This window comes from Cervus elaphus, chromosome 18 (assembly GCF_910594005.1).
Source record: "Cervus elaphus chromosome 18, mCerEla1.1, whole genome shotgun sequence".
NCBI classification, from domain to species: domain Eukaryota; kingdom Metazoa; phylum Chordata; class Mammalia; order Artiodactyla; family Cervidae; genus Cervus; species Cervus elaphus.
In genome coordinates, this window is record NC_057832.1 from 7,902,512 (window position 1) to 7,930,503 (window position 27,992).

Below are 27,992 nucleotides of genomic sequence, written 5' to 3' on the forward strand. Positions count from 1 at the left end.
TGCAAGACGAGCCTGAATTCAAGTCACTGCAGGGTTATCCGGCCTTATTTCGAGTCAGGGCATTGCGGTGTCCATTCCACTTGAGGCCGCAATCTCAGGATCCCTCTCACATACCTAAAGCTGCGAGAAGCCTCCTCTTGAGGTGCTTGCGGTTAGGTGGTATTCCTCTGGAGTCGAAGTTAGGGACTAACCTCTCATCTCGAGATGATTTTTGGTCCACAGAGTTCTTTCTTGTTGCTACAGTGACCTCAGGATCCCTCTAGCCTTGAAACAGTGTTCTTGGGGTTTCTCTGGAGTGCCATGAAGGAAATCAAGGCTCCTTTCATGTGTGATGTGCAACACGGAATTGCTCTGCCCGCAGTGTAGGGGAATCAGGCCTCATCTCGCGGCGAGGGGGAAGTTTCATGGTTTATCTCGAGTTGCGGCGGGAACCTGGGCTATATTATCGAGTTATGATGGGAATGGCCCTTCCACACACGTGTTTGTTCAGCGACGTCAGGATTCCTGCCTAGTTGCGAGGGACAACTTGGGATTTTCCTCGAGGCTTGGCAGGGCAATTGGGACGCCTCTCCAGCTGAGGCAGGAGACCAAGGGTCCCTTTCCACGTGCCACAGGAATCCTGGGACTCCTATCAAGTTTCATGAGGAGTCAGGCATCGTCTCCTTTGGAGGCACTGATCTCCGCGTACCTCTGAAATTTTCAAAGGATGTGAGGCCTCCGGTCGCGATGAGGTGGGGAACTAGGTCTTTCTCTGTCGTCTCCACAGGGGTTCAGACATCCTTTCGTCTTGGGAGATGCAAGACAAGCCTGCATTCAAGTCACTTCAGGGATATCCGGCGTTATTTCGAGTCAGGGAATCGCGGTGTCCATTCCACTTGAGGCCGCAAACTCAGGGTCCCTCTCACATACATAGAGCTGAGAGAAGCCTCCCCTTGAGGTGCTTGTGGTAAGGTGGTATTCCTCTGGAGTCGAAGACAAGGACTAACCTCTCATCTCGAGTTGATTTTTGGTCCACGGAGCTCTTTCTTGTTGCTACAGTGACCTCAGGATCCCTCTAGCCTTGAAGCAGTGTTCTTGGGGTTTCTCTGGAGTGCCATCAAGGAAATCAAGGCTCCTTTCATGTGTGATGTGCAACACGGAATTGCTCTGCCCGCAGTGCAGGGGAATCGGGCCTCATCTCACGGCGAGGGGGAAGTCTCATGGTTTTTCTCGAGTTGCGGCGGGAACCTGGGGTATATTCTCGAGTTACGACGGGGATGGCCCTTCCACACTCGTGTTTGTTCAGCGACGTCAGGACTCCTGCCTAGTTGCGAGGGACAACTCGGGATTCTCCTGGGGGCTTCGTAGGGCAATTGGGACGCCTCTCCATCTGAGGCGGGAGACCAAGTGTCCCTTTCCACGTGCCACAGGAATCCTAGGACTCCTATCAAGTTTCACGAGGAGTCAGGCATCGTCTCCTTTGGAGGCACTGATCTCCGCGTACCTCTGAAGATTTCAAAGGATGTGAGTCCTCCGGTCGCGATGAGGTGGGGAACTAGGTCTTTCTCTGTGGTCTCCACAGGGGATTCAGACATCCTTTCATCTTGGGAGATGCAAGACGAGCCTGCATTCAAGTCACTGCCGGGATATCCGGCCTTATTTCGAGTCAGGGCATCGCGGTGTCCATTCCACTTGAGGCCGCAAACTCAGCACATAGCTAGAGCTGAGAGAAGCCTCCTCTTGAGGTGCTTGTGGTAAGCTGGTATTCCTCTGAGGTCGAAGCCAGGGACTAACCTCTCATCTCGAGTTGATTTTTGGTCCATGGAGCTCTTTCGTGTTGCTACAGTGACCTCAGGATCCCTCTAGCCTTGAAACAGTGTTCTTGGGGTTTCTCTGGAGTGTCATCAAGGAAATCAAGGCTCCTTTCATGTGTGATGTGCAACACTGAATTTCTCTGCATGGAGTGCAGGAGAATCGGTCCTCATCTCGCGGCGAGGGGGAAGTCTCATGGTTTTTCTCGAGTTGCGGCGGGAACCTGGGGTATATTCTCGAGTTACGACTGGGATGGCCCTTCCACACACGTGTTTCTTCAGCGACGTCAGGACTCCTGCCTAGTTGCGAGGGACAACTCGGGATACTCCTCGAGGCTTGGCAGGGCAATTGGGACGCCTCTCCAGCTGAGACGGGAGACCAAGGGTCCCTTTCCACGTGCCACAGGAATCCTGGGACTCCTATAAAGTTTCACGAGGAGTCAGGCATCGTCTCCTTTGGAGGCACTGATCTCCGCGTACCTCTGGAGTTTTCAAAGGATGTGAGGCCTCCGGTCGCCATGAGGTGGGGAACTAGGTTTTTCTCTGTGGTCTCCACAGGGGATTCAGATATCCTTTCATCTTGGGAGATGCAAGACGAGCCTGCATTCAAGTCACTGCAGGGATATCCGGCCTTATTTCACGTCAGGGCATCGCGGTGTCCATTCCACTTGAGGCCGCAAACTCAGGGTCCCTCTCACATACCTAGAGCTGAGAGAAGCCTCCTCTTGAGGTGCTTGTCATAAGGTGGTATTCCTCTGGAGTCGAAGCCAGGGACTAACCTCTCATCTCGAGTTGATTTTTGGTCCACGGAGCTCTTTCGTGTTGCTACAGTGACCTCAGGATCCCTCTAGCCTTGAAACAGTGTTCTTGGCGTTTCTCTGGAGTGCCATCAAGGAAATCAAGGCTCCTTTCAAGTGTGATGTGCAACACGAAGTTGCTCTGCATGCAGTGCAGGGGAATCGGGCCTCATCTCATAGCGAGGGGGAAGTCTCATGGTTTTTCACGAGTTGCGGCGGGAACCTGGGTTATATTCTCGAGTTACAACGGGGATGGCCCTTCCAACCACGTGTTTGTTCAGCGATGTCAGGACTCCTGCCTAGTTGCGAGGGACAACTCGGGATTCTCCTCGAGGCTTGGCAGGGCAATTGGGACGCCTCTCCAGCAGAGGCGGGAGACCAAGTGTCCCTTTCCACGTGCCACAGGAATCCTGGGACTCCTATCAATTTTCACGAGGAGTCAGGCATCGTCTCCTTTGGAGGCACTGATCTCTGCGTACCTCTGGAGTTTTCAAAGGATGTGAGGCCTCCGGTCGCGATGAGGTGGGGAACTAGGTCTTTCTCTGTGGTCTCCACAGGGGATTCAGACATCCTTTCGACTTGGGAGATGCAAGACGAGCCTGCATTCAAGTCACTGCAGGGATATCCGGCCGTATTTCGAGTCAGGGCATCGCAGTGTCCATTCCACTTGAGGCCGCAAACTCAGGGTCCCTCTCACATACCTAGAGCTGAGAGAGAGAACCCTCCTCTTGAGGTGCTTGTGGTAAGGTGGTATTCCTCTAGAGTCCAAGCCAGGGACTAACCTCTCATCTCGAGTTGATTCTTGGTCCACAGAGCTCTTTCGTGTTGCTACAGTGACCTCAGGATCCCTCTAGCCTTGAAACAATGTTCTTGAGGTTTGTCTGGAGTGCCATCAAGGAAATCAAGACTCCTTTCATGTGTGATGTGCAACACGGAATTGCTCTGCTCGCAGTGCAGGGGAATCGGTCCTCATCTCGCGGCGAGGGGGAAGTCTCATGGTTTTTCTCGAGTTGCGGCGGGAACCTGGGGTATATTCTCGAGTTACGACGGGGATGGCCCTTCCACACACGTGTTTGTTCAGCGACGTCAGGACTCCTGCCTAATTGCGAGGGACAACTCGGGATTCTCCTCGAGGCTTGGCAGGACAATTGGGACGCCTCTCCATCTGTGGCGGTAGACCAAGGGTCCTTTCCATGTGCCACAGGAATCCTCGGACTCCTATCAAGTTTCACGAGGAGTCAGGCATCGTCTCCTTTGGAGGCACTGATCTCCGCGTACCTCCGGAGTTTTCAAAGGATGTGAGGCCTCCGGTCGCCATGAGGTGCGGAACTAGGTCTTTCTCTGTGGTCTCCACAGGGGATTCAGACATCCTTTCTTCTTGGGAGATGCAAGACGAGCCTGCATTCAAGTCACCGCAGGGATATCCGGCCTTATTTCGAGCCAGGGCATCGCAGTGTCCATTCCACTTGAGGCCGCAAACTCAGGGTCCCTCTCACATACCTAGAGCTGAGAGAAGCCTCCTCTTGAGGTGCTTGTGGTAACGTGGTATTCCTCTGGAGTCGAAGCCAGGGACTACCCTCTCATCTCGAGTTGATTTTTGGTCAAGGGAGCTCTTTTGTGTTACTACAGTGACCTCAGGATCCCTCTAGCCTGGAAACAGTGTTCTTGGGGTTTCTCTGGTGTGCCATCAAGGAAATCAAGGCTCCTTTCATGTGTGATGTGCAACACGGAATTACTCTGCACACAGTGCAAGTGAATTGGGCCTCATCTCGCGGCGAGGGGAAAGTCTCATGGTTTTTCTCGAGTTGCGGCGGGAACCTGGGGTATATTCTCGAGTTACGACGGGGATGGCCCTTCCACCCACGTGTTCGTTTAGCGACGTCAGGTCTCCTGCCTCGTTGCGAGGGACAACGCGGGATTCTCCTCGAGGCTTGGCAGGGCAATTGGGACGCCTCTCCAGCTGAGGCGGGAGACCAAGGGTCCCTTTCCACGTGCCACAGGAATCCTGGGACTCCTATCAAGTTTCACGAGTAGTCAGGCATCGTCTCCTTTGGAGGCACTGATCTCCGCGTACCTCTGGAATTGTCAAAGGATGTGAGGCCTCCGGTCGCGATGAGGTGGGGAACTAGGTCTTTCTCTGTGGTCTGCACAGGGGATTCAGACATCCTTTCGTCTTGGGAGATGCAAGACGAGCCTGCATTCAAGTCACTGCAGGGATATCCGGCCTTATTTCGAGTCAGGGCATCGCGGTGTCCATTCCACTTGAGGCCGCAAACTCAGGATCCCTCTCACATACTTAGAGCTGAGAGAAGCCTCCTCTTGAGGTGCTTGTGTTAAGGTGGTATTCCTCTGGAGTCGAAGCCAGGGACTAACCTCTCATCTCGAGTTGATTCTTGGTCCACGGAGCTCTTTTGTGTTGCTACAGTGACCTCAGGATCCCTCTAGCCTTGAAACAGTGTTCTTGGGGTTTCTCTGGAGTGCCATCAAGGAAACCAAGGCTCCTTTCATGTGTGATGTGCAACACGGAATTTCTCTGCCCGCAGTGTAGGGGAATCGGGCCTCATCTCGCAGCGAGGGGGAAGTCTCATGGTTTTTCTCGAGTTGCGGCGGGATCCTGGGGTATATTCTCGAGTTACGACGGGGACGGCCCTTCCACCCACGTGTTTGTTCAGCGACGTCAGGACTCCTGCCTAGTTTCGAGGGACAACTCGGGATTCTCCTCGAGGCTTGGCAGGGCAATTGGGACGCCTCTCCAGCTGAGGCGGGAGACCAAGGGTCCCTTTCCACGTGCCACAGGAATCCTGGGACTCCTATCAAGTTTGACGAGGAGTCAGGCATCGTCTCCTTTGGAGGCACTGATCTCCGGGTACCTCTGGAGTTTTCAAAGGATGTGAGGCCTCCGGTCGCCATGAGGTGGGGAACTAGGTCTTTCTCTGTGGTCTCCACAGGGGATTCAGACATCCTTTCGTCTTGAGAGATGCAAGACGAGCCTGCATTCAAGTCACTGCAGGGATATCCGGCCTTATTTCGCGTCAGGGCATCGCAGTGTCCATTCCACTTGAGGCCGCAAACTCAGGGTCCCTCTCAAATACCTAGAGCTGAGAGAAGCCTCATCTTAAGGTGCTTCTGGTAAGGTGGTATTCCTCTGGAGTCGAAGCCAGGGACTAACCTCTCATCTCCAGTTGATTCTTGGTCCTCGAAGCTCTTTCATGTTGCTACAGTGACCTCAGGATCCCTCTAGACTTGAAGCAGTGTTCTTGGGGTTTCTCTGGAGTGCCATCAAGGAAATCAAGGCTCCTTTCATGTGTGATATGCAACACGGAATTGCTCTGCACGCAGTGCAGGGGAATCAGGCCTCATCTCGCGGCGAGGGGGAAGTCTCATGGTTTTTCTCAAGTTGCGGCGAGAACCTGGGGTATATTCTCGAGTTAACACGGGGATGGCCCCTCCACCCACGTGTTTGTTCAGCGACGTCAGGACTCCTGCCTAGTTGCGAGGGACAACTCGGGATTCTCCTCGAGGCTTGGCAGGGCAATTGGGACGCCTCTCCAGGTGAGGCGGTAGACCAAGTGTCCCTTTCCACGTGCCACAGCAATCCTGGGACTCCTATCAAGTTTCACGAGGAGTCCGGCATCGTCTCCTTTGGAGGCACTGATCTCCGCGTACCTCTGGAGTTTTCAAAGGATGTGAGGCCTCCGGTCGCGATGAGGTGGGGAACTAGGTCTTTCTCTGTGGTCTCACCAGGGGATTCAGACATCCTTTCGTCTTGGGAAATGCCAGACGAGCCTGCATTCAAGTCACAGCAGGGATATCCGGCCTTATTTCGAGTCAGGGCATCTTGGTGTCCATTCAACTTGAGGCCGCAAACTCAGGGTCCCTCTCACATACCTAGAGCTGAGAGAAGCCTCCTCTTGAGGTGCTTGTGGTTAGGTGGTATTCCTCTGGAGTCGAAGCCAGGGACTAACCTCTCATCTCGAGTTGATTTTTGGTCAACGCAGCTCTTTCCTGTTGCTACAGTGACCTCAGGTTCCCTCTAGCCTAGAAACAGTGTTCTTGGGGTTTCTCTGGAGTGCCATCAAGGAAATCAAGGCTCTTTTAATGTGTGATGTGCAACACGGAATTGCTCTGCACGCAGGGCAGGGGAATCGGGCCTCATCTCGCGGCGAGGGGGAAGTCTCATGGTTTTTCTCGAGTTGCGGCGGGAACCTGGGGTATATTCTCGAGTTACGACGGGGATGGCCCTTCCACACACGTGTTTGTTCAGCGACGTCAGGACTCCTGCCTAATTGCGAGGGACAACTCGGGATTCTCCTCGAGGCTTGGCAGGACAATTGGGACGCCTCTCCATCTGTGGCGGTAGACCAAGGGTCCTTTCCATGTGCCACAGGAATCCTCGGACTCCTATCAAGTTTCACGAGGAGTCAGGCATCGTCTCCTTTGGAGGCACTGATCTCCGCGTACCTCCGGAGTTTTCAAAGGATGTGAGGCCTCCGGTCGCCATGAGGTGCGGAACTAGGTCTTTCTCTGTGGTCTCCACAGGGGATTCAGACATCCTTTCATCTTGGGAGATGCAAGACGAGCCTGCATTCAAGTCACCGCAGGGATATCCGGCCTTATTTCGAGCCAGGGCATCGCAGTGTCCATTCCACTTGAGGCCGCAAACTCAGGGTCCCTCTCACATACCTAGAGCTGAGAGAAGCCTCCTCTTGAGGTGCTTGTGGTAACGTGGTATTCCTCTGGAGTCGAAGCCAGGGACTACCCTCTCATCTCGAGTTGATTTTTGGTCAAGGGAGCTCTTTTGTGTTACTACAGTGACCTCAGGATCCCTCTAGCCTGGAAACAGTGTTCTTGGGGTTTCTCTGGAGTGCCATCAAGGAAATCAAGGCTCCTTTCATGTGTGATGTGCAACACGGAATTACTCTGCACACAGTGCAAGGGAATTGGGCCTCATCTCGCGGCGAGGGGAAAGTCTCATGGTTTTTCTCGAGTTGCGGCGGGAACCTGGGGTATATTCTCGAGTTACGACGGGGATGGCCCTTCCACCCACGTGTTCGTTTAGCGACGTCAGGTCTCCTGCCTCGTTGCGAGGGACAACGCGGGATTCTCCTCGAGGCTTGGCAGGGCAATTGGGACGCCTCTCCAGCTGAGGCGGGAGACCAAGGGTCCCTTTCCACGTGCCACAGGAATCCTGGGACTCCTATCAAGTTTCACGAGCAGTCAGGCATCGTCTCCTTTGGAGGCACTGATCTCCGCGTACCTCTGGAATTGTCAAAGGATGTGAGGCCTCCGGTCGCGATGAGGTGGGGAACTAGGTCTTTCTCTGTGGTCTGCACAGGGGATTCAGACATCCTTTCGTCTTGGGAGATGCAAGACGAGCCTGCATTCAAGTCACTGCAGGGATATCCGGCCTTATTTCGAGTCAGGGCATCGCAGTGTCCATTCCACTTGAGGCCGCAAACTCAGGGTCCTTCTCACATACCTAGAGCTGAGAGAAGCCTCCTCTTGAGGTGCTTGTGTTAAGGTGGTATTCCTCTGGAGTCGAAGCCAGGGACTAACCTCTCATCTCGAGTTGATTCTTGGTCCACGGAGCTCTTTTGTGTTGCTACAGTGACCTCAGGATCCCTCTAGCCTTGAAACAGTGTTCTTGGGGTTTCTCTGGAGTGCCATCAAGGAAACCAAGGCTCCTTTCATGTGTGATGTGCAACACGGAATTGCTCTGCACGCAGTGTAGGGGAATCGGGCCTCATCTCGCAGCGAGGGGGAAGTCTCATGGTTTTTCTCGAGTTGCGGCGGGAACCTGGGGTATATTCTCGAGTTACGACGGGGATGGCCCTTCCACACACGTGTTTGTTCAGCGACGGCAGGACTCCTGCCTAGTTGCGAGGGACAACTCGGGATTCTCCTCGAGGCTTGGCAGGGCAATTGGGACGCCTCTCCAGCTGAGGCGGGAGACCAAGGGTCCCTTTCCACGTGCCACAGGAATCCTGGGACTCCTATCAAGTTTCACGAGTAGTCAGGCATCGTCTCCTTTGGAGGCACTGATCTCCGCGTACCTCTGGAGTTTTCAAAGTATGTGAGGCCTCCGGTCGCGATGAGGTGGGGAACTAGATCTTTCTCTGTGGTCTACACAGGGGATTCAAACATCCTTTCGTCTTGAGAGATGCAAGACGAGCCTGCATTTATGTCAATGCAGGGATATCCGGCCTTTTTTCGAGTCAGGGCATTGCGGTGTCCATTCCACTTGAGGCCGCAATCTCAGGATCCCTCTCACATACCTAAAGCTGCGAGAAGCCTCCTCTTGAGGTGCTTGCGGTTAGGTGGTATTCCTCTGGAGTCGAAGTTAGGGACTAACCTCTCATCTCGAGATGATTTTTGGTCCACGGAGTTCTTTCTTGTTGCTACAGTGACCTCAGGATCCCTCTAGCCTTGAAACAGTGTTCTTGGGGTTTCTCTGGAGTGCCATGAAGGAAATCAAGGCTCCTTTCATGTGTGATGTGCAACACGGAATTTCTCTGCCCGCAGTGCAGGGGAATCATGCCTCATCTCGCGGCGAGGGGGAAGTCTCATGGTTTTTCTCGAGTTGCGGCGGGAACCTGCGGTATATTCTCGAGTTACGACGGGGATGGCCCTTCCACCCCCGTGTTTGTTCAGCGACGTCAGGACTCCTGCCTAGTTGCGAGGGACAACTCGGGATTCTCCTCGAGGCTTGGCAGGGCAATTGGGACGCCTCTCCAGCTGAGGCGGGAGACCAAGGGTCCCTTTCCACGCGCCACAGGAATCCTGGGACTCCTATCAAGTTTCACGAGGAGTCAGGCATCGTCTCCTTTGGAGGCACTGATCTCCGCGTACCTCTGAAGTTTTCAAAGGATGTGAGGCCTCCGGTCGCGATGAGGTGGGGAACTAAGTCTTTCTCTGTGGTCTCCACAGGGGATTCAGACATCCTTTCGTCTTGGGAGATGCAAGACGAGCCTGCATTCAAGTCACTGCAGGGATATCCGGCCTTATTTCGAGCCAGGGCATCGCAGTGTCCATTCCACTTGAGGCCGCAAACTCAGGGTCCCTCTCACATACCTAGAGCTGAGAGAAGCCTCCTCTTGAGGTGCTTGTGGTAACGTGGTATTCCTCTGGAGTCGAAGCCAGGGACACCCTCTCATCTCGAGTTGATTTTTGGTCAAGGGAGCTCTTTTGTGTTACTACAGTGACCTCAGGATCCCTCTAGCCTGGAAACAGTGTTCTTGGGGTTTCTCTGGAGTGCCATCAAGGAAATCAAGGCTCCTTTCATGTGTGATGTGCAACACGGAATTACTCTGCACACAGTGCAAGGGAATTGGGCCTCATCTCGCGGCGAGGGGAAAGTCTCATGGTTTTTCTCGAGTTGCGGCGGGAACCTGGGGTATATTCTCGAGTTACGACGGGGATGGCCCTTCCACCCACGTGTTCGTTTAGCGACGTCAGGTCTCCTGCCTCGTTGCGAGGGACAACGCGGGATTCTCCTCGAGGCTTGGCAGGGCAATTGGGACGCCTCTCCAGCTGAGGCGGGAGACCAAGGGTCCCTTTCCACGTGCCACAGGAATCCTGGGACTCCTATCAAGTTTCACGAGAAGTCAGGCATCGTCTCCTTAGGAGGCACTGATTTCCGCGTACCTCTGGAATTGTCAAAGGATGTGAGGCCTCCGGTTGCAATGAGGTGGGGAACTAGGTCTTTCTCTGTGGTCTGCACAGGGGATTCAGACATCCTTTCGTCTTGGGAGATGCAAGACGAGCCTGCATTCAAGTCACTGCAGGGATATCCGGCCTTATTTCGCGTCAGGGCATCGCAGTGTCCATTCCACTTGAGGCCGCAAACTCAGGGTCCTTCTCACATACCTAGAGCTGAGAGAAGCCTCCTCTTGAGGTGCTTGTGTTAAGGTGGTATTCCTCTGGAGTCGAAGCCAGTGACTAACCTCTCATCTCGAGTTGATTCTTTGTCCACGGAGCTCTTTTGTGTTGCTACAGTGACCTCAGGATCCCTCTAGCCTTGAAACAGTGTTCTTGGGGTTTCTCTGGAGTGCCATCAAGGAAACCAAGGCTCCTTTCATGTGTGATGTGCAACACGGAATTGCTCTGCACGCAGTGTAGGGGAATCGGGCCTCATCTCGCAGCGAGGGGGAAGTCTCATGGTTTTTCTCGAGTTGCGGCGGGAACCTGGGGTATATTCTCGAGTTACGACGGGGATGGCCCTAACACACACGTGTTTGTTCAGCGACGGCAGGACTCCTGCCTAGTTGCGAGGGACAACTCGGGATTCTCCTCGAGGCTTGGCAGGGCAATTGGGACGCCTCTCCAGCTGAGGCGGGAGACCAAGGGTCCCTTTCCACGTGCCACAGGAATCCTGGGACTCCTATCAAGTTTCACGAGTAGTCAGGCATCGTCTCCTTTGGAGGCACTGATCTCCGCGTACCTCTGGAGTTTTCAAAGTATGTGAGGCCTCCGGTCGCGATGAGGTGGGGAACTAGATCTTTCTCTGTGGTCTACACAGGGGATTCAAACATCCTTTCGTCTTGAGAGATGCAAGACGAGCCTGCATTTATGTCAATGCAGGGATATCCGGCCTTATTTCGAGTCAGGGCATTGCGGTGTCCATTCCACTTGAGGCCGCAATCTCAGGATCCCTCTCACATACCTAAAGCTGCGAGAAGCCTCCTCTTGAGGTGCTTGTGGTTAGGTGGTATTCCTCTGGAGTCGAAGTTAGGGACTAACCTCTCATCTCGAGATGATTTTTGGTCCACGGAGTTCTTTCTTGTTGCTACAGTGACTTCAGGATCCCTCTAGCCTTGAAACAGTGTTCTTGGGGTTTCTCTGGAGTGCCATCAAGGAAATCAAGGCTCCTTTCATGTGTGATGTGCAACACGGAATTTCTCTGCCCGCAGTGCAGGGGAATCATGCCTCATCTCGCGGCGAGGGGGAAGTCTCATGGTTTTTCTCGAGTTGCGGCGGGAACCTGGGGTATATTCTCGAGTTACGACGGGGATGGCCCTTCCACCCCCGTGTTTGTTCAGCGACGTCAGGACTCCTGCCTAGTTGCGAGGGACAACTCGGGATTCTCCTCGAGGCTTGGCAGGGCAATTGGGACGCCTCTCCAGCTGAGGCGGGAGACCAAGGGTCCCTTTCCACGCGCCACAGGAATCCTGGGACTCCTATCAAGTTTCACGAGGAGTCAGGCATCGTCTCCTTTGGAGGCACTGATCTCCGCGTACCTCTGAAGTTTTCAAAGGATGTGAGGCCTCCGGTCGCGATGAGGTGGGGAACTAAGTCTTTCTATGTGGTCTCCACAGCGGATTCAGACATCCTTTCGTCTTGGGAGATGCAAGACGAGCCTGCATTCAAGTCACTGCAGGGATATCCGGCCTTATTTCGAGCCAGGGCATCGCAGTGTCCATTCCACTTGAGGCCGCAAACTCAGGGTCCCTCTCACATACCTAGAGCTGAGAGAAGCCTCCTCTTGAGGTGCTTGTGGTAAGGTGGTATACCTCTGGAGTCGAAGCCAGGGACTAACCTCTCATCTGGAGTTGATTTTTGGTCCACGGAGCTCTTTCGTGTTGCTACAGTGACCTCAGGTTCCCTCTAGCCATGAAACAGTGTTCTTGGGGTTTCTCTGGAGTGCCATCCAGGAAATCAAAGCTCCTTTCATGTATGATGTGCAACACGGAATTGCTCTGCACGCGGGCAGGTTATCGGGCCTCATCTCGCGGCGAGGGGGAAGTCTCATGGTTTTTCTCCAGTTGCGGCGGGAACCTGGGTTATATTCTCGAGTTACGTTGGGGATGGCCGTTGCACACACGAGTTTGTTCAGCGACGGCAGGACTCCTGCCTAGTTGCGAGGGACAACTCGGGATTCTCCTCGAGGCTTGGCAGGGCAATTGGGACGCCTCTCCAGCTGAGGCGGGAGACCAAGGGTCCCTTTCCACGTGCCACAGGAATCCTTGGACTCCTATCAAGTTTCAGAAGGAGTCAGGCATCGTCTCCTTTGGAGGCACTGATCTCCGCGTACCTCTGGAGTTTTCAAAGGATGTGAGGTCTCCGGTCGCGATGAGGTGGGGAACTAGGTCTTTCTCTGTGGTCTCAACAGGAGATTCAGACATCCTTTCATCGTGGGAAATGCAAGACGAGCCTGCATTCAAGTCACTGCAGGGATATCCGGCCTTATTTCGCGTCAGGGCATCGCAGTGTCCATTCCACTTGAGGCCGCAAACTCAGGGTCCATCTCACATACCTAGAGCTGAGAGAAGCCTCCTCTTGAGGTGCTTGTGGTAAGGTGGTATACCTCTGGAGTCGAAGCCAGGGACTAACCTCTCATCTCGAGTTGATTCTTGGACCACGGAGCTCTTTCGTGTTGCTACAGTGACCTCAGGATCCCTCTAGCCTTGAAACAGTGTTCTTGGGGTTTCTCTGCAGTGCCATGAAGGAAATCAAGGCTCCTATCATGTGTGATGTGCAACACGGAATTTCTCTGTCCGCAGTGTAGGGGAATTGCGCCTCATCTCGCGGCGAGGGTGAAGTTTCATGGTTTATCTCGAGTTGCGGCGGGAACCTGGGCTATATTATCGAGTTAAGATGGGAATGGCCCATCCACCCACGTGTTTGTTCAGCGACGTCAGGACTCCTGCCTAGTTGCGCGGGACAACTCGGGATTCTCCTCGAGGCTTGGCAGGGCAATTGGGACGCCTCTCCAGCTGAGGCGGGAGACCAAGTGTCCCTTTCCACGTGCCACAGGAATCCTGGACTCCAATCAAGTTTCCCGAGGAGTCAGGCATCCTCTCCTTTGGAGGCACTGATCTCCGCGTACCTCTGAAGTTTTCAAAGGATGTGAGGCCTCCGGTCGCCATGAGGTGGGGAACTACGTTTTTCTCTGTGGTCTCAACAGGGGATTCAGACATCCTTTCATCTTGGGAGATGCAAGACGAGCCTGCATTCAACTCACTGCAGGGATATCCGGCCTTATTTCGAGTCAGGGCATCACAGTGTCCATTCCACTTGAGGCCGCAAAATCAGGGTCCCTCTCACATACCTAGAGCTGAGAGAAGCCTCCTCTTGAGGTGCTTGTGGTAAGGTGGTATTCCTCTGGAGTCGAAGCCAGGGACTAACCTCTCATCTCGAGTTGATTTTTGGTCCACGGAGCTCTTTCGTGTTGCTACAGTGACCTCAGGTTCACTCTAACCTTGAAACAGTGTTCTTGGGGTTTCTCTGGAGTGCCATCAAGGAAATCAAGGCTCCTTTCATGTGTGATGTGTAACACGGAATTGCTCTGCACGCAGTGCAGGGGAATCGGGCCTCATCTCGCAGCGAGGGGGAAGTCTCATGGTTTTTCTCGAATTGCTTCGGGAACCTGGGGTATATTCTCGAGTTAAGACGGGGATGGCCCTTCCACCCACTTGTATGTTCAGCCACGTCAGGACTCCTGCCTAATTGCGAGGGACAACTCGGGATTCTCCTCGAGGCTGGGCAGGGCAATTGGGACGCATCTCCATCTGTGGCGGTAGACCAAGGGTCCTTTCCATGTGCCACAGGAATCCTCGGACTCCTATCAAGTTTCACGAGGAGTCAGGCATCGTCTCCTTTGGAGGCACTGATCTCCGCGTACCTCTGGAGTTTTCAAAGGATGTGAGGCCTCCGGTCGCCATGAGATGGGGAACTAGGTCTTTCTCTGTGGTCTCCACAGGGGATTCAGACATCCTTTCATCTTGGGAGATGCAAGACGAGCCTGAATTCAAGTCACTGCAGGGTTATCCGGCCTTATTTCGAGTCAGGGCATTGCGGTGTCCATTCCACTTGAGGCCGCAATCTCAGGATCCCTCTCACATACCTAAAGCTGCGAGAAGCCTCCTCTTGAGGTGCTTGCGGTTAGGTGGTATTCCTCTGGAGTCGAAGTTAGGGACTAACCTGTCATCTCGAGATGATTTTTGGTCCACAGAGTTCTTTCTTGTTGCTACAGTGACCTCAGGATCCCTCTAGCCTTGAAACAGTGTTCTTGGGGTTTCTCTGGATTGCCATGAAGGAAATCAAGGCTCCTTTCATGTGTGATGTGCAACACGGAATTTCTCTGCCCGCAGTGTAGGGGAATCGGGCCTCATCTCGCGGCGAGGGGGAAGTTTCATGGTTTATCTCGAGTTGCGGCGGGAACCTGGGCTATATTATCGAGTTACGATGGGAATGGCCCTTCCACACACGTGTTTGTTCAGCGACGTCAGGATTCCTGCCTAGTTGCGAGGGACAACTTGGTATTCTACTCGAGGCTTGGCAGGGCTATTGGGACGCCTCTCCAGCTGAGGCAGGAGACCAAGGGTCCCTTTCCACGTGCCACAGGAATCCTGGGACTCCTATCCAGTTTCCCGAGGAGTCAGGCATCCTCTCCTTTGGAGGCACTGATCTCCGCGTACCTGTGGAGTTTTCAAAGGATGTGAGGCCTCCGGTCGCGATGAGGTGGGGAACTAGGTCTTTCTCTGTGGTCTCCACAGGGGATTCAGAAATCCTTTCGTCTTGGGAGATGCAAGACGAGCCTGCATTCAAGTCACTGCAGCGATATCCGGCCTTATTTCGAGTCAGGGCATCGCGGTGTCCATTCCACTTGAGGCCGCAAACTCAGGGTCCCTCTCACATACCTAGAGCTGAGAGAAGCCTCCTCTTGAGGTGCTTGTGGTTAGGTGGTATTCCTCTGGAGTCGAAGCCAGGGACTAACCTCTCATCTCGAGTTGATTTTTGGTCAACGCAGCTCTTTCCTGTTGCTACAGTGACCTCAGGTTCCCTCTAGCCTAGAAACAGTGTTCTTGGGGTTTCTCTGGAGTGCCATCAAGGAAATCAAGGCTCTTTTAATGTGTGATGTGCAACACGGAATTGCTCTGCACGCAGGGCAGGGGAATCGGGCCTCATCTCGCGGCGAGGGGGAAGTCTCATGGTTTTTCTCGAGTTGCGGCGGGAACCTGGGGTATATTCTCGAGTTACGACGGGGATGGCCCTTCCACACACGTGTTTGTTCAGCGACGTCAGGACTCCTGCCTAATTGCGAGGGACAACTCGGGATTCTCCTCGAGGCTTGGCAGGACAATTGGGACGCCTCTCCATCTGTGGCGGTAGACCAAGGGTCCTTTCCATGTGCCACAGGAATCCTCGGACTCCTATCAAGTTTCACGAGGAGTCAGGCATCGTCTCCTTTGGAGGCACTGATCTCCGCGTACCTCCGGAGTTTTCAAAGGATGTGAGGCCTCCGGTCGCCATGAGGTGCGGAACTAGGTCTTTCTCTGTGGTCTCCACAGGGGATTCAGACATCCTTTCATCTTGGGAGATGCAAGACGAGCCTGCATTCAAGTCACCGCAGGGATATCCGGCCTTATTTCGAGCCAGGGCATCGCAGTGTCCATTCCACTTGAGGCCGCAAACTCAGGGTCCCTCTCACATACCTAGAGCTGAGAGAAGCCTCCTCTTGAGGTGCTTGTGGTAACGTGGTATTCCTCTGGAGTCGAAGCCAGGGACTACCCTCTCATCTCGAGTTGATTTTTGGTCAAGGGAGCTCTTTTGTGTTACTACAGTGACCTCAGGATCCCTCTAGCCTGGAAACAGTGTTCTTGGGGTTTCTCTGGAGTGCCATCAAGGAAATCAAGGCTCCTTTCATGTGTGATGTGCAACACGGAATTACTCTGCACACAGTGCAAGGGAATTGGGCCTCATCTCGCGGCGAGGGGAAAGTCTCATGGTTTTTCTCGAGTTGCGGCGGGAACCTGGGGTATATTCTCGAGTTACGACGGGGATGGCCCTTCCACCCACGTGTTCGTTTAGCGACGTCAGGTCTCCTGCCTCGTTGCGAGGGACAACGCGGGATTCTCCTCGAGGCTTGGCAGGGCAATTGGGACGCCTCTCCAGCTGAGGCGGGAGACCAAGGGTCCCTTTCCACGTGCCACAGGAATCCTGGGACTCCTATCAAGTTTCACGAGCAGTCAGGCATCGTCTCCTTTGGAGGCACTGATCTCCGCGTACCTCTGGAATTGTCAAAGGATGTGAGGCCTCCGGTCGCGATGAGGTGGGGAACTAGGTCTTTCTCTGTGGTCTGCACAGGGGATTCAGACATCCTTTCGTCTTGGGAGATGCAAGACGAGCCTGCATTCAAGTCACTGCAGGGATATCCGGCCTTATTTCGCGTCAGGGCATCGCAGTGTCCATTCCACTTGAGGCCGCAAACTCAGGGTCCTTCTCACATACCTAGAGCTGAGAGAAGCCTCCTCTTGAGGTGCTTGTGTTAAGGTGGTATTCCTCTGGAGTCGAAGCCAGGGACTAACCTCTCATCTCGAGTTGATTCTTGGTCCACGGAGCTCTTTTGTGTTGCTACAGTGACCTCAGGATCCCTCTAGCCTTGAAACAGTGTTCTTGGGGTTTCTCTGGAGTGCCATCAAGGAAACCAAGGCTCCTTTCATGTGTGATGTGCAACACGGAATTGCTGTGCACGCAGTGTAGGGGAATCGGGCCTCATCTCGCAGCGAGGGGGAAGTCTCATGGTTTTTCTCGAGTTGCGGCGGGAACCTGGGGTATATTCTCGAGTTACGACGGGGATGGCCCTTCCACACACGTGTTTGTTCAGCGACGGCAGGACTCCTGCCTAGTTGCGAGGGACAACTCGGGATTCTCCTCGAGGCTTGGCAGGGCAATTGGGACGCCTCTCCAGCTGAGGCGGGAGACCAAGGGTCCCTTTCCACGTGCCACAGGAATCCTGGGACTCCTATCAAGTTTCACGAGTAGTCAGGCATCGTCTCCTTTGGAGGCACTGATCTCCGCGTACCTCTGGAGTTTTCAAAGTATGTGAGGCCTCCGGTCGCGATGAGGTGGGGAACTAGATCTTTCTCTGTGGTCTACACAGGGGATTCAAACATCCTTTCGTCTTGAGAGATGCAAGACGAGCCTGCATTTATGTCAATGCAGGGATATCCGGCCTTATTTCGAGTCAGGGCATTGCGGTGTCCATTCCACTTGAGGCCGCAATCTCAGGATCCCTCTCACATACCTAAAGCTGCGAGAAGCCTCCTCTTGAGGTGCTTGCGGTTAGGTGGTATTCCTCTGGAGTCGAAGTTAGGGACTAACCTCTCATCTCGAGATGATTTTTGGTCCACGGAGTTCTTTCTTGTTGCTACAGTGACCTCAGGATCCCTCTAGCCTTGAAACAGTGTTCTTGGGGTTTCTCTGGAGTGCCATGAAGGAAATCAAGGCTCCTTTCATGTGTGATGTGCAACACGGAATTTCTCTGCCCGCAGTGCAGGGGAATCATGCCTCATCTCGCGGCGAGGGGGAAGTCTCATGGTTTTTCTCGAGTTGCGGCGGGAACCTGCGGTATATTCTCGAGTTACGACGGGGATGGCCCTTCCACCCCCGTGTTTGTTCAGCGACGTCAGGACTCCTGCCTAGTTGCGAGGGACAACTCGGGATTCTCCTCGAGGCTTGGCAGGGCAATTGGGACGCCTCTCCAGCTGAGGCGGGAGACCAAGGGTCCCTTTCCACGCGCCACAGGAATCCTGGGACTCCTATCAAGTTTCACGAGGACTCAGGCATCGTCTCCTTTGGAGGCACTGATCTCCGCGTACCTCTGAAGTTTTCAAAGGATGTGAGGCCTCCGGTCGCGATGAGGTGGGGAACTAAGTCTTTCTCTGTGGTCTCCACAGGGGATTCAGACATCCTTTCGTCTTGGGAGATGCAAGACGAGCCTGCATTCAAGTCACTGCAGGGATATCCGGCCTTATTTCGAGCCAGGGCATCGCAGTGTCCATTCCACTTGAGGCCGCAAACTCAGGGTCCCTCTCACATACCTAGAGCTGAGAGAAGCCTCCTCTTGAGGTGCTTGTGGTAACGTGGTATTCCTCTGGAGTCGAAGCCAGGGACTACCCTCTCATCTCGAGTTGATTTTTGGTCAAGGGAGCTCTTTTGTGTTACTACAGTGACCTCAGGATCCCTCTAGCCTGGAAACAGTGTTCTTGGGGTTTCTCTGGAGTGCCATCAAGGAAATCAAGGCTCCTTTCATGTGTGATGTGCAACACGGAATTACTCTGCACACAGTGCAAGGGAATTGGGCCTCATCTCGCGGCGAGGGGAAAGTCTCATGGTTTTTCTCGAGTTGCGGCGGGAACCTGGGGTATATTCTCGAGTTACGACGGGGATGGCCCTTCCACCCACGTGTTCGTTTAGCGACGTCAGGTCTCCTGCCTCGTTGCGAGGGACAAAGCGGGATTCTCCTCGAGGCTTGGCAGGGCAATTGGGACGCCTCTCCAGCTGAGGCGGGAGACCAAGGGTCCCTTTCCACGTGCCACAGGAATCCTGGGACTCCTATCAAGTTTCACGAGAAGTCAGGCATCGTCTCCTTAGGAGGCACTGATTTCCGCGTACCTCTGGAATTGTCAAAGGATGTGAGGCCTCCGGTTGCAATGAGGTGGGGAACTAGGTCTTTCTCTGTGGTCTGCACAGGGGATTCAGACATCCTTTCGTCTTGGGAGATGCAAGACGAGCCTGCATTCAAGTCACTGCAGGGATATCCGGCCTTATTTCGCGTCAGGGCATCGCAGTGTCCATTCCACTTGAGGCCGCAAACTCAGGGTCCTTCTCACATACCTAGAGCTGAGAGAAGCCTCCTCTTGAGGTGCTTGTGTTAAGGTGGTATTCCTCTGGAGTCGAAGCCAGTGACTAACCTCTCATCTCGAGTTGATTCTTTGTCCACGGAGCTCTTTTGTGTTGCTACAGTGACCTCAGGATCCCTCTAGCCTTGAAACAGTGTTCTTGGGGTTTCTCTGGAGTGCCATCAAGGAAACCAAGGCTCCTTTCATGTGTGATGTGCAACACGGAATTGCTCTGCACGCAGTGTAGGGGAATCGGGCCTCATCTCGCAGCGAGGGGGAAGTCTCATGGTTTTTCTCGAGTTGCGGCGGGAACCTGGGGTATATTCTCGAGTTACGACGGGGATGGCCCTAACACACACGTGTTTGTTCAGCGACGGCAGGACTCCTGCCTAGTTGCGAGGGACAACTCGGGATTCTCCTCGAGGCTTGGCAGGGCAATTGGGACGCCTCTCCAGCTGAGGCGGGAGACCAAGGGTCCCTTTCCACGTGCCACAGGAATCCTGGGACTCCTATCAAGTTTCACGAGTAGTCAGGCATCGTCTCCTTTGGAGGCACTGATCTCCGCGTACCTCTGGAGTTTTCAAAGTATGTGAGGCCTCCGGTCGCGATGAGGTGGGGAACTAGATCTTTCTCTGTGGTCTACACAGGGGATTCAAACATCCTTTCGTCTTGAGAGATGCAAGACGAGCCTGCATTTATGTCAATGCAGGGATATCCGGCCTTATTTCGAGTCAGGGCATTGCGGTGTCCATTCCACTTGAGGCCGCAATCTCAGGATCCCTCTCACATACCTAAAGCTGCGAGAAGCCTCCTCTTGAGGTGCTTGCGGTTAGGTGGTATTCCTCTGGAGTCGAAGTTAGGGACTAACCTCTCATCTCGAGATGATTTTTGGTCCACGGAGTTCTTTCTTGTTGCTACAGTGACTTCAGGATCCCTCTAGCCTTGAAACAGTGTTCTTGGGGTTTCTCTGGAGTGCCATCAAGGAAATCAAGGCTCCTTTCATGTGTGATGTGCAACACGGAATTTCTCTGCCCGCAGTGCAGGGGAATCATGCCTCATCTCGCGGCGAGGGGGAAGTCTCATGGTTTTTCTCGAGTTGCGGCGGGAACCTGGGGTATATTCTCGAGTTACGACGGGGATGGCCCTTCCACCCCCGTGTTTGTTCAGCGACGTCAGGACTCCTGCCTAGTTGCGAGGGACAACTCGGGATTCTCCTCGAGGCTTGGCAGGGCAATTGGGACGCCTCTCCAGCTGAGGCGGGAGACCAAGGGTCCCTTTCCACGCGCCACAGGAATCCTGGGACTCCTATCAAGTTTCACGAGGAGTCAGGCATCGTCTCCTTTGGAGGCACTGATCTCCGCGTACCTCTGAAGTTTTCAAAGGATGTGAGGCCTCCGGTCGCGATGAGGTGGGGAACTAAGTCTTTCTCTGTGGTCTCCACAGCGGATTCAGACATCCTTTCGTCTTGGGAGATGCAAGACGAGCCTGCATTCAAGTCACTGCAGGGATATCCGGCCTTATTTCGAGCCAGGGCATCGCAGTGTCCATTCCACTTGAGGCCGCAAACTCAGGGTCCCTCTCACATACCTAGAGCTGAGAGAAGCCTCCTCTTGAGGTGCTTGTGGTAAGGTGGTATACCTCTGGAGTCGAAGCCAGGGACTAACCTCTCATCTGGAGTTGATTTTTGGTCCACGGAGCTCTTTCGTGTTGCTACAGTGACCTCAGGTTCCCTCTAGCCATGAAACAGTGTTCTTGGGGTTTCTCTGGAGTGCCATCCAGGAAATCAAAGCTCCTTTCATGTATGATGTGCAACACGGAATTGCTCTGCACGCGGGCAGGTTATCGGGCCTCATCTCGCGGCGAGGGGGAAGTCTCATGGTTTTTCTCCAGTTGCGGCGGGAACCTGGGTTATATTCTCGAGTTACGTTGGGGATGGCCGTTGCACACACGAGTTTGTTCAGCGACGGCAGGACTCCTGCCTAGTTGCGAGGGACAACTCGGGATTCTCCTCGAGGCTTGGCAGGGCAATTGGGACGCCTCTCCAGCTGAGGCGGGAGACCAAGGGTCCCTTTCCACGTGCCACAGGAATCCTTGGACTCCTATCAAGTTTCAGAAGGAGTCAGGCATCGTCTCCTTTGGAGGCACTGATCTCCGCGTACCTCTGGAGTTTTCAAAGGATGTGAGGTCTCCGGTCGCGATGAGGTGGGGAACTAGGTCTTTCTCTGTGGTCTCAACAGGAGATTCAGACATCCTTTCATCGTGGGAAATGCAAGACGAGCCTGCATTCAAGTCACTGCAGGGATATCCGGCCTTATTTCGCGTCAGGGCATCGCAGTGTCCATTCCACTTGAGGCCGCAAACTCAGGGTCCATCTCACATACCTAGAGCTGAGAGAAGCCTCCTCTTGAGGTGCTTGTGGTAAGGTGGTATACCTCTGGAGTCGAAGCCAGGGACTAACCTCTCATCTCGAGTTGATTCTTGGACCACGGAGCTCTTTCGTGTTGCTACAGTGACCTCAGGATCCCTCTAGCCTTGAAACAGTGTTCTTGGGGTTTCTCTGCAGTGCCATGAAGGAAATCAAGGCTCCTATCATGTGTGATGTGCAACACGGAATTTCTCTGTCCGCAGTGTAGGGGAATTGCGCCTCATCTCGCGGCGAGGGTGAAGTTTCATGGTTTATCTCGAGTTGCGGCGGGAACCTGGGCTATATTATCGAGTTAAGATGGGAATGGCCCATCCACCCACGTGTTTGTTCAGCGACGTCAGGACTCCTGCCTAGTTGCGAGGGACAACTGGGGATTCTCCTCGAGGCTTGGCAGGGCAATTGTGACGCCTCTCCAGCTGAGGCGGGAGACCAAGTGTCCCTTTCCACGTGCCACAGGAATCCTGGACTCCAATCAAGTTTCCCGAGGAGTCAGGCATCCTCTCCTTTGGAGGCACTGATCTCCGCGTACCTCTGAAGTTTTCAAAGGATGTGAGGCCTCCGGTCGCCATGAGGTGGGGAACTACGTTTTTCTCTGTGGTCTCAACAGGGGATTCAGACATCCTTTCATCTTGGGAGATGCAAGACGAGCCTGCATTCAACTCACTGCAGGGATATCCGGCCTTATTTCGAGTCAGGGCATCACAGTGTCCATTCCACTTGAGGCCGCAAAATCAGGGTCCCTCTCACATACCTAGAGCTGAGAGAAGCCTCCTCTTGAGGTGCTTGTGGTAAGGTGGTATTCCTCTGGAGTCGAAGCCAGGGACTAACCTCTCATCTCGAGTTGGTTTTTGGTCCACGGAGCTCTTTCGTGTTGCTACAGTGACCTCAGGTTCACTCTAGCCTTGAAACAGTGTTCTTGGGGTTTCTCTGGAGTGCCATCAAGGAAATCAAGGCTCCTTTCATGTGTGATGTGTAACACGGAATTGCTCTGCACGCAGTGCAGGGGAATCGGGCCTCATCTCGCAGCGAGGGGGAAGTCTCATGGTTTTTCTCGAATTGCTTCGGGAACCTGGGGTATATTCTCGAGTTAAGACGGGGATGGCCCTTCCACCCACTTGTATGTTCAGCCACGTCAGGACTCCTGCCTAATTGCGAGGGACAACTCGGGATTCTCCTCGAGGCTGGGCAGGGCAATTGGGACGCATCTCCATCTGTGGCGGTAGACCAAGGGTCCTTTCCATGTGCCACAGGAATCCTCGGACTCCTATCAAGTTTCACGAGGAGTCAGGCATCGTCTCCTTTGGAGGCACTGATCTCCGCGTACCTCTGGAGTTTTCAAAGGATGTGAGGCCTCCGGTCGCCATGAGATGGGGAACTAGGTCTTTCTCTGTGGTCTCCACAGGGGATTCAGACATCCTTTCATCTTGGGAGATGCAAGACGAGCCTGAATTCAAGTCACTGCAGGGTTATCCGGCCTTATTTCGAGTCAGGGCATTGCGGTGTCCATTCCACTTGAGGCCGCAATCTCAGGATCCCTCTCACATACCTAAAGCTGCGAGAAGCCTCCTCTTGAGGTGCTTGCGGTTAGGTGGTATTCCTCTGGAGTCGAAGTTAGGGACTAACCTGTCATCTCGAGATGATTTTTGGTCCACAGAGTTCTTTCTTGTTGCTACAGTGACCTCAGGATCCCTCTAGCCTTGAAACAGTGTTCTTGGGGTTTCTCTGGATTGCCATGAAGGAAATCAAGGCTCCTTTCATGTGTGATGTGCAACACGGAATTTCTCTGCCCGCAGTGTAGGGGAATCGGGCCTCATCTCGCGGCGAGGGGGAAGTTTCATGGTTTATCTCGAGTTGCGGCGGGAACCTGGGCTATATTATCGAGTTACGATGGGAATGGCCCTTCCACACACGTGTTTGTTCAGCGACGTCAGGATTCCTGCCTAGTTGCGAGGGACAACTTGGTATTCTACTCGAGGCTTGGCAGGGCTATTGGGACGCCTCTCCAGCTGAGGCAGGAGACCAAGGGTCCCTTTCCACGTGCCACAGGAATCCTGGGACTCCTATCCAGTTTCCCGAGGAGTCAGGCATCCTCTCCTTTGGAGGCACTGATCTCCGCGTACCTGTGGAGTTTTCAAAGGATGTGAGGCCTCCGGTCGCGATGAGGTGGGGAACTAGGTCTTTCTCTGTGGTCTCCACAGGGGATTCAGAAATCCTTTCGTCTTGGGAGATGCAAGACGAGCCTGCATTCAAGTCACTGCAGCGATATCCGGCCTTATTTCGAGTCAGGGCATCGCGGTGTCCATTCCACTTGAGGCCGCAAACTCAGGGTCCCTCTCACATACCTAGAGCTGAGAGAAGCCTCCTCTTGAGGTGCTTGTGGTAAGGTGGTAGTCCTCTGGAGTCGAAGCCAGGGACTAACCTCTCATCTCGAGTTGATTTTTGGTCAACGCAGCTCTTTCATGTTGCTACAGTGACCTCAGGATCCCTCTAGCCTTGAAACAGTGTTCTTGGGGTTTCTCTGGAGTGCCATCAAGGAAATCAAGGCTCCTTTCACGTGTGATGTGCAACACGGTATTGCTCTGCACGCAGTGCAGGGGAATCATGCCTCATCTCGCGGCGAGGGGGAAGTCTCATGGTTTTTCTCGAGTTGCGGCGGGAACCTGGGGTATATTCTCGAGTTACGACGGGGATGGCCCTTCGACCCACGTGTTTGTTCAGCGACGGCAGGACTCCTGCCTAGTTGCGAGGGACAACTCGCGATTCTCCTCGAGGCTTGGCAGGGCAATTGGGACGCCTCTCCAGCTGAGGCGGGAGACCAAGGGTCCCTTTCCACGTGCCACAGGAATCCTGGGACTCCTATCAAGTTTCACGAGGAGTCAGGCATCGTCTCCTTTGGAGGCACTGATCTCCGCGTACCTCTGGAGTTTTCAAAGTATGTGAGGCCTCCGGTCGCCATGAGGTGGGGAACTAGATCTTTCTCTGTGGTCTTCACAGGGGATTCAAACATCCTTTCGTCTTGTGAGATGCAAGACGAGCCTGCATTTATGTCAATGCAGGGTTATCCGGCCTTATATCGAGTCAGGGCATTGCGGTGTCCATTCCACTTGAGGCCGCAATCTCAGGATCCCTCTCACATACCTAAAGCTGCGAGAAGCCTCCTCTTGAGGTGCTTGCGGTTAGGTGGTATTCCTCTGGAGTCGAAGCCAGGGACTAACCTCTCATCTCGAGATGATTTTTGGTCCACAGAGTTCTTTCTTGTTGCTACAGTGACCTCAGGATCCCTCTAGCCTTGAAACAGTGTTCTTGGGGTTTCTCTGGAGTGCCATGAAGGAAATCAAGGCTCCTTTCATGTGTGATGTGCAACACGGAATTTCTCTGCCCGCAGTGTAGGGGAATCGGGCCTCATCTCGTGGCGAGGGGTAAGTTTCATGGTTTATCTCGAGTTGCGGCGGGAACCTGGGCTATATTATCGAGTTACGATGGGAATGGCCCTTCCACACACGTGTTTGTTCAGCGACGTCAGGATTCCTGCCTAGTTGCGAGGGACAACTTGGGATTCTCCTCGAGGCTTGGCAGGGCAATTGGGACGCCTCTCCAGCTGAGGCAGGAGACCAAGGGTCCCTTTCCACGTGCCACAGGAATCCTGGGACTCCTATCAAGTTTCCCGAGGAGTCAGGCATCCTCTCCTTTGGAGGCACTGATCTCCGCGTACCTCTGGAGTTTTCAAAGGATGTGAGGCCTCCGGTCGCCATGAGGTGGGGAACTAGGTCTTTCTCTGTGGTCTCCACAGGGGATTCAGACATCCTTTCGTCTTGGGAGATGCAAGACGAGCCTGCATTCAAGTCACTGCAGGGATATCCGGCCTTATTTCGAGTCAGGGCATCGCGGTGTCCATTCCACTTGAGGCCGCAAACTCAGGATCCCTCTCACATACTTAGAGCTGAGAGAAGCCTCCTCTTGAGGTGCTTGTGGTAAGGTGGTAGTCCTCTGGAGTCGAAGCCAGGGACTAACCTCTCATCTCGAGTTGATTTTGGTCAACGCAGCTCTTTTGTGTTGCTACAGTGACCTCAGGATCCCTCTAGCCTGGAAACAGTGTTCTTGGGGTTTCTCTGGAGTGCCATGAAGGAAATCAAGGCTCCTTTCTTGTGTGATGTGCAACACGGAATTTCTCTGCCCGCAGTGTAGGGGAATCGGGCCTCATCTCGCAGCGAGGGGGAAGTCTCATGGTTTTACTCGAGTTGCGGCGGGAACCTGGGGTATATTCTCGAGTTACCACGGGAATGGCCCTTCCACACACGTGTTTGTTCAGCCACGTCAGGACTCCTGCCTAGTTGCGAGGGACAACTCGGGATTCCCCTCGAGGCTTGGCAGGGCAATTGGGACGCCTCTCCAGCTGAGGTGGGAGACCAAGGGTCCCTTTCCACGTGCCACAGGAATCCTGGGACTCCTATCAAGTGTCATGAGGAGTCAGGCATCGTTTCCTTTGGAGGCACTGATCTCCGCGTACCTCTGGAGTTTTCAAAGGATGTGAGGCCTCCGGTCGCCATGAGGTGGGGAACTAGATCTTTCTCTGTGGTCTCCACAGAGGATTCAGACATCCTTTCGTCTTGGGAGATGCAAGACGAGCCTGCATTTATGTCAATGCAGGGTTATCCGGCCTTATTTCGAGTCAGGGCATTGTGGTGTCCATTCCACTTGAGGCTGCAATCTCAGGATCCCTTTCACATACCTAAAGCTGCGAGAAGCCTCCTCTTGAGGTGCTTGTGGTTAGGTGGTATTCCTCTGGAGTCGAAGTTAGGGACTAACCTCTCATCTCGAGATGATTTTTGGTCCACAGAGTTCTTTCTTGTTGCTACAGTGACCTCAGGATCCCTCTAGCCTTGAAACAGTGTTCTTGGGGTTTCTCTGGTGTGCCACCAAGGAAATCAAGGCTCCTATTATGTGTGATGTGCAACACGGAATTTCTCTGCCCGCAGTGTAGGGGAATTGCGCCTCATCTCGCGGCGAGGGGGAAGTTTCATGGTTTATCTCGAGTTGCGGCGGGAACCTGGGCTATATTATCGAGTTACGATGGGAATGGCCCATCCACCCACGTGTTTGTTCAGCGACGTCAGGACTCCTGCCTAGTTGCGCGGGACAACTCGGGATTCTCCTCGAGGCTTGGCAGGGCAATTGGGACGCCTCTCCAGCTGAGGCGGGAGACCAAGTGTCCCTTTCCACGTGCCACAGTAATCCTGGGACTCCAATCAAGTTTCCCGAGGAGTCAGGCATCCTCTCCTTTGGAGGCACTGATCTCCGCGTACCTCTGGAGTTTTCAAAGGATGTGAGGCCTCCGGTCGCGATGCGGTAGGGAACTAGGTCTTTCTCTGTGGTCTCCACAGGGGATTCAGACATCCTTTCGTCTTCGGCGATGCAAGACGAGCCTGCATTCAAGTCACTGCAGGGATATCCGGCCTTATTTCGAGTCAGGGCATCGAGGTGTCCATTCCACTTGAGGCCGCAAATTCAGGGTCCTTCTCACATACCTAGATTTGAGAGAAGCCTCCTGTTGAGGTGCTTGTGGTAAGGTGGTAGTCCTCTGGAGTCGAAGCCAGGGACTAACCTCTCATCTCGAGTTGATTCTTCGTCCACGGAGCTCTTTCTTGTTGCTACAGAGACCTCAGGATCCCTCTAGCCTTGAAACAGTGTTCTTGGGGTTTCTCTGGAGTGCCATCAAGGAAATCAAGGCTCCTTTCATGTGTGATGTGCAACACGATATTGCTCTGCACGCAGTGCAGGGGAATCGGGCCTCATCTCGCGGCGAGGGGGAAGTCTCATGGTTTTTCTCGAGTTGCGGCGGGAACCTGTGGTATATTCTCGAGTTACGACAGGGATGTCCCTTCCACCCACGTGTTTGTTCAGCGACGTCAGGACTCCTTCCTAGTTGCGAGGGACAACTCGGGATTCTCCTCGAGGCTTGGCAGGGCAATTGGGACGCCTCTCCAGCTGAGGCGGGAGACCAAGTGTCCCTTTCCACGTGCCACAGGAATCCTGGGACTCCTATCAAGTTACATGAGGAGTCAGGCATCGTCTCCTTTGGCGGCACTGATCTCCGCGTACCTCTGGAGTTTTCAAAGGATGTGAGGCCTCCGGTCGGGATGAGGTGGGGAACTAGGTCTTTCTCTGTGGTCTCCACAGGGGATTCAGACATCCTTTCGTCTTGGGAGATGCAAGACGAGCCTGCATTGAAGTCACTGCAGGGATATCCGGCCTTATTTCGCGTCAGGGCATCACAGTGTCCATTCCACTTGAGACCGCAAACTCAGGGTCCCTCTCACATACCTAGAGCTGAGAGAATCCTCCTCTTGAGGTGCTTGTG